This window comes from Carcharhinus amblyrhynchos, chromosome 16 (genome assembly GCF_965287045.1).
Source record: "Carcharhinus amblyrhynchos chromosome 16, sCarAmb.v2.hapA, whole genome shotgun sequence".
Taxonomy (NCBI): Eukaryota; Metazoa; Chordata; class Chondrichthyes; order Carcharhiniformes; family Carcharhinidae; genus Carcharhinus; species Carcharhinus amblyrhynchos.
Genome location: NC_137339.1, coordinates 8,399,292 through 8,411,307, shown reverse-complemented (window position 1 = coordinate 8,411,307; position 12,016 = coordinate 8,399,292).

Below are 12,016 nucleotides of genomic sequence, written 5' to 3'. Positions count from 1 at the left end.
AATGGTTTTATGTTCATCAGTAGACTTTTATCAAATTCAGCTTTCACCATCTGTCTTGGCCCAGACCCAAACCCCCCCAGATAATTACCCTGGGTCTGTAGATACTGGTCTAACCCATTAGATTACCTCAAATCTCTGGACCGATACCTGGATTCATAACCTCTCAATTCACAGCACAGGTGAGTTGACACTGTGGTCTGTCATTCTCTAACTTTGCCCCCCATCTATTTATTTCAGATATAAAGTTTAAAACTAAAGGTTGTTCAGAAGGGATGTCAGGAAGCGCTCCTCACACAAAGGGGAGTGGAAACTGGGAATGTGGAACTGGGCGTCATGGTGGGGACACGTGGTTAGCACTGCTGCCTCACAGCACCAGGGACAGGCATTCGATTCCGGCCTCGGGTTACTGCCTGTATGGAGTTTGCATGTTCTCCCTGTGTCCGCGTGGATTTCCTCTGGGTGCTCCGGTTTCCTCCCAAAGTCCAAAGATGTGCGGGTTAGGTGGAGTGGCCAGGCTAAGCTGCCTCTTAGTGTCAGGATTTAGTAGGGTTATAGGGATAGGGACTGGCTAGTATTGTGGTGGTGGAGACTTGATGAGCCGAATGGCCTCCTTCTGCACTGTAGGGATTCTATGAAATCTATCAAATTCTTTCCCAAAAACTGCCATGGCCGGAGAGATTAATGCAAAATTTCAAACCTGATGTTGACAGATTGTTGAAGGCTCCCCTCGGCTTAGGGATACAAAGAGGGTAAATGGAATTAAGGTTCAAATCACTCATAATCTCACTAAGAACTGGGGCAGGTTCGTGGGGCTGAATGGCCTCCTGGAAATAAAATGCAATATTAGTTTCCTGTCTCATTGATATCAGACATTACCGAAATGACCCGGGCTTAACTCACTGATCCCGTAGTGCTGCGTTTGACAAACTTGGCTCAGAAATCTAGTTCAAGGACCTCAACAAAGCTCAGGGTATGAGAAAAATCAGCCTGCACTCCAGATCCTGATTGTTATCAGCAGCTTGCGGAACTGGGAAAGAGCACGGCAAAATAAACAAAACTTTTGGGTTTCAAATACTCTTCTCCACATATTGACAAATGTAAGGCTCCACGTATATCACAACTGTCACTGCGCATCCTGAATGTGTGACTAAAACAGACCGCCACCTGGGAGGTGGATCTTATTGCCTGTGACATCCTTTGAGATAATGACACCAGGTATTGTCCTGTCCGCTGCTGCAATAATATCGTGTGTTTAATACAGGGCTCCTTCACTGGGCCAGGTGTGTTTAATAGAGTAAATATGATAATTAACAAATGAAATGAGACACCCTTTCCAGATGGACTGCCAGATGTCAGCTTTTGTCTCCTGTAATCAGGCCAGATACGTCAGGTTCATCTGCTGCCACAGATCAGTATCTTGATAGATCTTTCCCCACCCAGATTGCTTCCCCCAGTCTCTTCCCCTGAAGGTTCAAGGGTGCAAGTGTAAGGCTCGGTGTATTTTCGTCCCCCTCCCATATTTGGCTCAAAGCTCGTGATTGTGTATCCCTGGTGAGCGACATAGCTGAACTTTCAGCTTCATTCTCATGCATTCAGACATACACACATACGTGTGCAGACACATATGTGTAGGCATACACACACGTGTGCAAACATGCACACGCATGCAGATGCACACACATGTCCATGTATGCACACACACATGCATGCTCAAAGACAAGCACAACCCCATGCTCACAAATACAAACACACGTGCACAAATGCAGAAACATGTGCACCCACATGCATATAATCCCATGCATATACACATGTAGACACACATATGCACATTCATGCACTTGCGCACATGCAAATCGTACATGCACACACACACGCATGCATATACACACACACCATAGAACCATACACTGCAGAAAGAGGCCCATCGAGTCTGCACTGACCCCAATCCCACCCAGGCCCTACCCCCATATCCCTACATATTTACCCACTAAACCCTCTAACCTACACATCCCAGGACACTAAGGGACAATTTTAGCATAGCCAATCAACCTAACCCACACATCTTTGGACTGTGGGAGGAAACCAGAGCAGCCGGAGGAAACCCACGCGCACACACACACACACACACACACACACACGCACACACACATATACACACGCACACACACACACACACACACGCACACACATATACACACACACACACAAACACACACATACACACACACACGTACCCTAATGGTTACCGGACTTAATGATCTGGAAAGGTGAGCTCTAATCTGACCAAGGTAGTTTGTGAATTAAATTGTGTAAATTAAATAAATATGGAAATAAAAAGTTAGTAAATTATTAATAGTGGCCATGAACCAACAGGATTTTGTTAAAACTCAATTGATTCACTAATGTTCGTTAGGGAAGTAAGTTCATAAATGATCACAAAAGGCCACATGACATCCTGTGTTGTAACCATTCTATAAGATTGCCCGGCTTGGCTTATATGTGACTCCAGACCAAAGCAATGCGGGTGATCTTTAACTGGCCTCTGGATTAACCTGGAAAGCCACCCAGGCTGCCCACCACCACCATCTTATGGGCAAAGTAGTGGGCAATAAATGTTGGCATTTACAACAATCCACGAAACATAAAAGATACACGTACTGTCTGGTAGAACTCAGTAGACTTTGGCTGGAATTTTACCAGCACGTCCGCCCTGGTTCCAGGGGAGGACGAGGCTTGGGGAACGGCATTCTTCATTGGTCTGGATCATATGAACCTCGGGCAGAAGTGCCGGTAAAATTCCCCCCTTTTTCCCCCCTTAACCTGGGACCTCTTGGACCAATTATAGTTTTCCAATCTCAATCTCAGTTGAGATCTGCGAACACAAAAGAAAAACATGCAATTTCTTTCGTGATATCAGGCGACAGCCCGAATTGACTCTACAGCTAACGAAGTGTGGTCACTGCTGTAAACTATTAGGAAACATAGCAGCCTATTTGCAGATAGCAAGGTCCCACAAACAGCAATGTGATAAAGAGCAGATAATCTAATTGTACTGATGTTGGTTGAGAGATAAGTACTGGCCGGGACACCAGTGGAAATCCATCGCTCAACTTAAAAGCAGTTTCAACTAAGCTGGCAGGAGGCTGGGAACATAGGCAAGGAGTCCAAAGAGCGGGGATCAAGGGAAAGAATAAACACAGAAAGGGGAAGAAGAGAAGTGGTAGGCAGAGGAACAAAGGGCCTGAATCAAACAGAGTCACAGTGAAAAATAATGGAATGGTAAAAAGACAAGGATTAAAGCATTGTGCCTTAATGTGTGGAGCATTCACAATAAAGTGGATGAATTAATTCTGTAAATAGATGTAAACGGTTATGATATAGTTGAAATTATGGAGACATGGCTGCAGGGTGACCAGGATTAGGAACTGAACGTCCAGAGGTATTCTGTATTTCGGAAGGACAAACAGAAAGGTGGCGGGGTTGCATTGCTGGCTAAAGAGGAAATCAAAGCAGTAGTGAGGAAGGATATTAGCTCCGGCAACATGGAACCTGTATGGTTGGAGCTAAGAAACATTAAGGGGCAAAAACATTAGTGAGGATTGTATATAGACCCCTAAACTGTCGTGCTGATACTGGGGATGGCATTAAATAGGAAATGAGATATGCAATGAAGGAACATTTGTAATTACGGGTGAATTTAATCTGCATTTAGATTGGGCAAACCAAATTTGTAATGGTACCACAGAGGAGGAATTCCTGGAGTGTGTATGGGAGCGTTTTCTTGACCAATACTTTGACGAACCAAATTGAGAACAAACCATCCTCGACTGGGTACTGTGTAATGAGAAAGGAATAATTGGAAATCTAGTTGTGAAAGACCCCTTGGGGATGAGTGACCATAACGTGATAGAATTCTTCATCGAGATGGAGAGTGACGCAGTTGATTCTGAGACTAGGGTCCTGAAGCTTAACAAAAGAAGTTACACTGGTCTGAAGTTGCAATGACTTCAATCAGGCCATTGAGGTTGGAAACAGGGAAATTGTAAAGGGGAACAAAGAAATGGCTGACCAACTAAATATGTGCTATTGGAATACGAACTCCTGGATTACGGAGTCAATTGATGGGCCAATCAGGAAGTCTTTTTCTTGTATTTAACCAGGACTGTCAGTTCCTCGGGCACTCCCAAAGGTAGACTGCTGACTGCGAGCACTCTGAGTGCTGCTGTTGGAATTGTAAATAAAGGGATTTTGGTGAAGGGGCTTCTGCCTCCAAAGACGCATTACAGAAACGCAAGTTGGCTGTAATGGATTGGGGAACAGTACTTAAAGGGATGACGGTGGATAGACAATGGCATACATTCAAGGAGTTCATGGTTGAACTGCAGCAATTGTTCATTCCTGTCTGGCACAAAAACGCAGTGGGAAAGGAGGCCAAACTATGGGTTACAAGGGAAATTAGAGATGGATTAGATCCAATGAAAAGGCATACTAATTGGACAGAAACAAACAGCAGAGCTGCGGATTAGGAGCAGTTTAGAATTCAACAAAGGAGGACAAAGGGATTTGATTTGATTTATTATTGTCACATGCATTAGCATACAGTGAAAAGCATTGTTTCTTGCGTGTTATACAGACAAAGCATACCATTCATGGAGAAGGAAATAAGAGAGTGCAGAATGTAGTGTTACAGTCATAACTAGGGTATAGAGAAGGATCAGCTTAATCAGCTCAAGGTAGATCCAGCAGGGAAGAAGCTGTTCTTGAGTCAATTGGTACGTGGCCTCAGACTTTTGTATCTTTTTCGCGATGGAAGAAGGTGGAAGAGAGAATGTCGGGGGTACATGGGGTCCTTAATTCTGCTGGCTGCTTTCCCGAGGCAGCGGGAAATGTAGATGGAGTCAATGGATGGAAGGCTGGTTTGCATGATGGATTGGGCTACATTCATGACCTTTTGTAGTTTCTTGCGGTCTTGGGCAGAGCAGAAGCCATACCAAGCTTTGATATGATGAGACACAATGCTGATTAAGGGACTGATTAAGAAGGGAAAATAGAGTACGAGAGTAAGCTTGCGGGGAACAAAAAAACTGACTGCGAAAGCTTCTTTAGGTGTGTGAAGGACGAAAAGGTTGGTGAAGACAAATGTTGGTCACTTACAGTCAGAAATGGAGAAATTTATAATGGGAAACAAAGAAATGGTTGACCAACTAACTTCACACTTTGGTTCCGTCTTCACAAAACAGGACACAAATAATGTAGTAGAATGTTGGGGAACCCAGGTTTAGTAAGAGGAAGGAACTGAAGGAAAACAGTATTAAGGAAATAGTGTTGGGGAAATTGATGGGATTGAAGGTCGATAAGTCTCCAAGCGCTGATAATCTACATCCCAGATTACTTAAGGAAGTGACCCGAGAAATAATGGGTGCTTTGGTAGTCATACAAGACTCAATAGACTCTGGAACAATTCCTACTGATTGGAGGGTAGCTAATGTAACCTCACTATTTAAAAAAAGAGGAAGATACAAAACAGGGAATTATAGATCAGTCAGCCTGATGTTGGTACAGGGAAAATTCTAGAATCCGTTATATCAGATTTAATAGCAGAGCACTTGGTAAACAAGGGCAGAATCGGACAAAGTCAGCATGGATTTACCAAAGTGAAATCATGCTTGACAAATCTACTGTGATTCTTCGAGGATGTATCTCGTTGACTTGATAAGCGGGAGCCAATGGGTGTGATCTATTTGGACTGTCTGAAGACATGCAACATAAGACATTAATGTGTAAAAGTAAAGCTCACCGGAGTGGGAGAGTTTATTGAGGTAGATAGAAAACTGGTTAGCAGACAGGAAGCAAAATAAGAATAAACAAGTAGATTTGGAAGTGGCAGGCAGTGACTAGTGGGGTACAGCATGGATTGTTCCAAGGACAGGATTGTAGCATAGTAGCACAGTGATTAGCTCTGCTGTCTCTTAGCACCAGGGATCCAGGTGCAATTCTCGGCTTTGGTCACTGTCAGTCTGCACATTCTCCCCGTGCCTGTGTGGGTTTCCTCCGCGCGCTCCGGTTTCCTCCCACAGTCCAAAGATGTGTGGGTTAGGGTTGAATGGCCATGATAAATTGACCCTAGAGTCAGGGGATTAACAGGGTAAATGTTACGGGAATTGGGCCTGGGTAGGATGAATTACCTCCTTCTGTACTGTAAGGTTTCTATGATTTTATGACCCCAGCTATTCACGATATATGTTAGCAGTTTAGATGAAGGAACTAAATGTAATATCTCCAAATTTGCAGGTGACACAAAGCTGGGTGGGAGGGTGAGCTGTGAGGAGGATACAGAGATGTTTCATTGTAATTTGGACAAGTTGAATGACTGGGCAAATGCAATATAATGTGGATAAATGTGAGGTTATATGTTGGTAGCAAAAGCAAGAAGGCACAATATTTTCTGAATGGATAGAGACTGAGAGGGGAATGGACAATGAGACCTGTTGTGTAACAGTTGCTGAAGGTAAGCATGAAGGTGCAACAGGCAGTGAAGAAATCATATGGTATGTTGGCCTTTATTGCGAGAGGATTTGAGTACAGGGGCAGAGATGCAATTATGGTTGATGCGTTGGTGAGGTCAGGCATGGAATATGGTGTGTAGTTTTGGTCTCCTAGTTTGAGGAAGAATGGTCTTGCTCTAGAAGGGGTGCAGAGAAGATTTACCAGGCTGATTCCGGGGGGACAGGGCTGACATATGAGGAGAGACTGAGTTGGTTTGGGTGGTCTTCACTGGAGGTTAGAAGAATGAGGGAGATTTAATAGAAACGTATAAAATTCTAATGGGATAGATGCAGAATGAATGTTCCTGATGGTGGTAGAGTCCAGAACCAGGGGTCACAGTCTGAGGATACAGAGTAGACTGATTTAGGACTGAGATGATGAGAAATTCCTTCACCCAGAGAGTGGTGAGCCTGCGGAATTCGCTACCACAGAAAGCAGTTAAGGGCAAAACATTGTATGTTTTCAAGAAGGAATTAGATACAAAGAACAAAAACAGCCCGGGAAACAGGCCCTTCGGCCCAACGAGCCCGCGCCGCCATTTTAACATTACCAGTCCCCCCGCCACCCATGACTCTTATCTATGCTTTATGGCATTCCACATTGAGGGAAACTAATTTATGGACAATTTATTACCTCCAATCAGCCTAAATAGAACATCTTTGGGGTGTGGGAGGAAACAGGAGCACCCAGAGAAAACAGCTCTTGGGGCTAAAGGGATCAAAGATTATGGGGGGAAGGCAGGAAGAGGTTACTGAATTGGATGATCAACCATGGCCTATTCCTACTCCTGGTTTCTACGTTTCTGTATTTCTAAATATCAGCCTGGATTATGTGGTCAATTCCCTGACATGGGGCTTGAACCCACTCCGTCCTGAGGAGATACCCGCTGAGGCTCAGGCAGAGAGGCAGCGGACATCCCCCCCACCCCTCACTGATCTCAGGCAGAGTGGCAGCGGACATCCCCTCCCCGCTCACTGATCTCATGCAGAGAGCGGTTGGATGTTCCGCACTTACCTCCTCACTAACTGCAGCGCCCGAATTGGACTTTTGTGAAGCATGTCTGTTCCGCATCGATTCTGGGCGGGCAAATGAGGTGGTGAAGAGAGAAGTACCAGTAAAGTTGGGTATGCAGTCCATTAAGTCAAATTAAATGGCGCGGAGATGGACGCAGATCATACTACTTGCCTCAGGCCTGTCTTTACCAAGTTTTTAGGCGCAACATGATGGTAAAACTGGGCCTAAGTCTTTTTCCCAGGAGTGTAAATTTATCCAGTGACCTGAAGTGCTCTCTGAGAGCTCAATGGGTGCCAGTCTAAGTGAGCTGCGTAACATAGTGCATCCATCCACCTCTCTTACCCTGAGTCCTGGGCCGCTTAATTCCCTTGGAGCTGAGGTGAGCCATTGCTGTTTCCTGGCTGGGCTAATAATGGATTCCTTTCCCTGGTCTACTTAGTACCCTTAAATCTCTTGATCAAATCCAAGACACAGCAGAGCACATTGTATCCTGATAGGAGAAGCAAGTGCGTAGCATGATGAACTAGAACACATGGAAAGGAGGAATATGCTGGATGGCACGGTGGCACAGTGGTTAGCACTGTTGCCTCACAGCGCCAGGGACCCAGGTTCAATCCCGGCCTTGGGTCACTCTCATGGTCGAGTCTGCACGTTCTCCCTGTGCCTGTGTAGGTTTCCTCCGAGTGCTCCGGTTTCCTCCCACAGCCCATAGATGTGTGGGTTAGGTGCATTGGCCATGATAAATTGCTCCTGTGCATTAGGGGGATTACCAGTGTAAATCTGTGGGGCCACAGGGATAGGGCCTACATGGGATGTTTTGTTCGAGGCTCGGTGCAGACTCAATGGCTGAATGGCCTCTCCCTCTGTAGAGATTCCATGATCCTTCTCTCATAGGGTTAGGAATCTTTGGAATTCTCTGCACCAGACGGCAGTAAAGGCTGAGTCAGCGAACATTCAGTGTTGAGTTAGATTGACTGTTGAACTGTTGGAAGGGTCACGGGTCCAGGGGAATGGGCGGGAAAGTGGAGCTGAACAGAGATCTGTTGGGATATTATTGACAGGTTTGTGGGCTGTGGCCTACCCTGTCCCTGAAATGAATACATTCTCACTGTCAGTGTAAATACAGCATGAAAGAAATGGTGAGAACTGTCATTTCTGAAATGCTTCATTGATATCCTGTTTGAAATCTGGATTGTGCTCCCTTACTGACCCTCGCACTCTGTCTCATTCCATGCCTCACATTCCCCTCAGACCTTGCAGTCCAACCTTCCTCTCTGCTCTCTCATTCTCCACTTCCACAACCACTGTCATGTTCTCCTGTTTAAATTCCCTCCTTTTCAATTTTCTCTATCAGTCCATCACCGGCTCCTTGCCTTTTCTCATTCCCTCATTACCCTTTTCCTCATTCCCTTTTCCCCATTCCCGTAATGCTCTCACTCCCTTCTAAATTTTCTCACTCCCTTGTCCTCCTTCTCCTCACCTTTCACATTTTAACTCCAATGTTGTTTAAGGTTTATTTATTAGAGTCGCAAGTAGGCAGACATTAACACTGCAATGGAGTTACTGTGAAAATCCCCTAGTCGCCACCCTCCGGCGCCTGTTCGGGGCACACTGAGGGAGCATGGCCACTCCACCTAACCTGCACATCTTTCGGACTGTGGGAGGAAACTCGGAGGAGACCCCTGCAGACACGGGGAGAATGTGTAAGCTCCACACAGACAATGACCCAAGCTGGGATTCGAATTCGGGTCCCTGGCGTTGTGAGGCAGCAGCGTTAACCACTGTGCCACCGTGCTGCCCTGTGGCCTTCCTTTCCCATCCCCACTTCCCTTCTGCTCTCTCATTTCCTCTCTGATCTTCCTCATTCTTCCTGTTCTCAGTCTTCTTCCTCCTTTCTCCTTCTCTTTCCCTCTCCCTCTCTCAATCCCTTTCTCCCTGGGTTTCTAATCCGTTCCACCCTTGCCTTTGGGTTCCACCCTTTCCTTCCCCCTTATTCTATCTCTCCCTCTCTCTCTCTCGCAGAGCTGTTAACAGCTCCTCGTTTCTTCCACCCACTTTGTGTAACACCATCTGCCTTCTCTGCTTCTGAGGAGGCTGCTGGCAGGTTGAACGTTTCTCTTCGTGCCAGTCATGGTCAAATTGCACCCTCTTGTTGCGTTGCAGGGCTCCCAGGATGCTCGCTCTGTCTGCCTCTGGCACGCCCTGACTAAAATTAATAAGTTCACGTTGCAATCAGCTCTAAATACGCCTGTCAGCCAACTCAGAGAAATCTATCTATTCCACCGTGGCGACCGGTGTCCGCTGAGCTGTTGTCTGCAACTCTCTCATTGTGATTGAAGACAACAAGAACTGAAACATCCACATTTCAGTCTCAGGCAGGATGTAATAGATGTGCCAGAGCTTCGCTGGCAGCAGTCGTGCGGCTGAGCCAGCAGAGTGTGGCATTTTTCGCACCCAGGAACTTCAACAACAACAACAACTTGTATAGCGCCTTGTCATAATAGAACGCGCCTCAGGGGGCATTCCACAGGTGCGTTCTGAAGCAAAATGCAACACCGAAGAAGGTATTTGATCAGATGATCAAAATCTTGGTCAAAGTGGCAGTCTTATGAAGGATTTTAATGTAGGAAAATGATTTGGAGAGGTGCAGGGAGAGCCTGGGGCCTACACAACTAGAGGCCTGGCCGCCAATGGTAGAGCAATTACAATTGGAGATGCAAAAGGGGCTGAATTAAAGCGGCGCAGATATCTCAGAAGGTTCTAGAATTCATAGAATTCCAATCGTGCAGAAAGAGTTTGCAATGACCCTCTGAATGAGCACTCTACCTAGGCCCACTTGCCACCCTATCTTCGTAACCCCTTGCATTTACCATGCCCGATCCACCTAACCTGCACTCTTTTGAATACTAAGGGGCAAGGTAGCACGGCCAATCCATCTAACCTGCGCACCTTAGGGCTGTGGGAGGAAGCCAGAGCACTGGGAGGAAACCAGAGCACCTGGAGGAAACCTATGAGGACACGGGGAGAATGTGCAGGCTCCACACCGACTGTGACCCTAGGCCAGAATTGAACCCTGGCGCCGTGAGGCAGCAGGGCTAACCACTGTGCCACCTTGTCGCCTCAGTTCTGGGGCCTGATTGAGATTGCAGAGACCGAGACTGAGAGGCCATGAGGGATTTGATAACAAGGTTGAGAATTTTAAAGGTGAGAGGTTGCTTAATACAGGTCAGCGAGCTGAGGGGTGATAGGTTAGCGGGACTGAGTGCCAGCTAAGACACGAGCAATAATGTTTTGGATGGCCTCACATTTATGGAAGTAGATTGTAAGAGACCTTTCTAGTCATTGTCGAAAGAGAGCAGAGGCATAACTGAGAGTTTCAGCAAGAAATGAGTTGAAACCAGTCTGGAGTCGGTAGATGTTAGGAGGAGGAGGAAATAGGGGACCTTAGTGATGAGGAAATATTTGGAAGAAAGCTTATCTCAGGATTAACAATGACACCAAGGTTATAAAGAGATTGATTCAGCTTCACTCAGTTTCTAGGGGGAGGGATGGAGTTGGTAGCTCGCAGAGTTTATAGTAAGAACCAAAGTTAATGGGTGGGGATTTTCCAGCTCCACTGTGCTGTAGTTTCTCGTGGCGGAGGCAGTCTTCCATTGACTGGCTGTGTGGGGGGGGTCTTCCAGTCCCAATGATGCTGGGGAATGCACTGGAGTGGGGGAGGGGGGTCACCATTGGCGGGTTGGGAAGATCTTGTCGGCAAGAAGGACCGGAAAACTTTGGCCAATGGCTTTACTCCTCCCACAATTTAATTGGATTGGATTTCTGTTGATCTAGCCCTGGGTCGTTCACGCAATCTTATTATTTAGAGAAAGGGATCAAGATGGTGAGCTGGAGCTGAGTATCATCAGTCTACCTAATTCTGTCTATTCAGATGATGCTTCTGAGGGGCAGTGTGAGGATGAGGAAGAGGAGAGAAAGGGGCCAAGAATAAATCCTTGGAGGCACCAGGTACAATAGTGCTAGAGAAGGAAGAGAAATCTTTGTGGGTGGATCTGTGGCTGCAATTAAACTATAGAATCCCCACAGTGTGGAAAGAGGCCATTTGGCCTATCAAGTCTGCGCTGACTCTCTGCCTACCCAGGCCCTTTCCGCTGCCCTATCCCTGTAACCCCGCATGTTACCAGAGCTAATCCCCCTAATCTACAATCTTTGGACACTAGGGGCAATTTAGCATGGCCAATCCACCTAACCCACACATCTTTGGAGTGTGGGAGGAAACGGGAGCACTTGGAGGAAATGCACGCAGTCACGGGGAGAACATGCAAACTCCACACAGTGACCCAAGGCAGGAATCGAACCTGGCACTGTGAGGCAGCAATGTGCCACCGTGCTGGAACAAAGCAGTGCAATCCCACTCAGCTGGACAATAGTGGAGAAACATTGGAAGTAGATGGTG